This window comes from Morone saxatilis, unplaced genomic scaffold (genome assembly GCF_004916995.1).
Source record: "Morone saxatilis isolate NCDOM2014 unplaced genomic scaffold, NCSU_SB_2.0 Contig21, whole genome shotgun sequence".
Lineage (NCBI taxonomy): Eukaryota > Metazoa > Chordata > Actinopteri > Moronidae > Morone > Morone saxatilis.
Genome location: NW_023339774.1, coordinates 16,146,864 through 16,147,098, shown reverse-complemented (window position 1 = coordinate 16,147,098; position 235 = coordinate 16,146,864).

Genomic DNA, 235 nt, shown 5'->3' with positions numbered 1-235 from the left:
AAAAAAAAAAAAAAGCAGTAGGAGAGGCTTTTTGGTATTTTATATATAAGGTAAATACAACAATGTAAAAATTTAAATAAATGAATAATAGTAGTAGAAAATAAATAATCTCAACTAGGAAGATGAGATTAAATGAGTAGTTGAACAGAAAAATAGGCAATAAGATCACATTTGTATTCCCATTAAATATTCTTGTAGCATAGTGTAGTTATGTAGTTATTATTATTTACTTTCT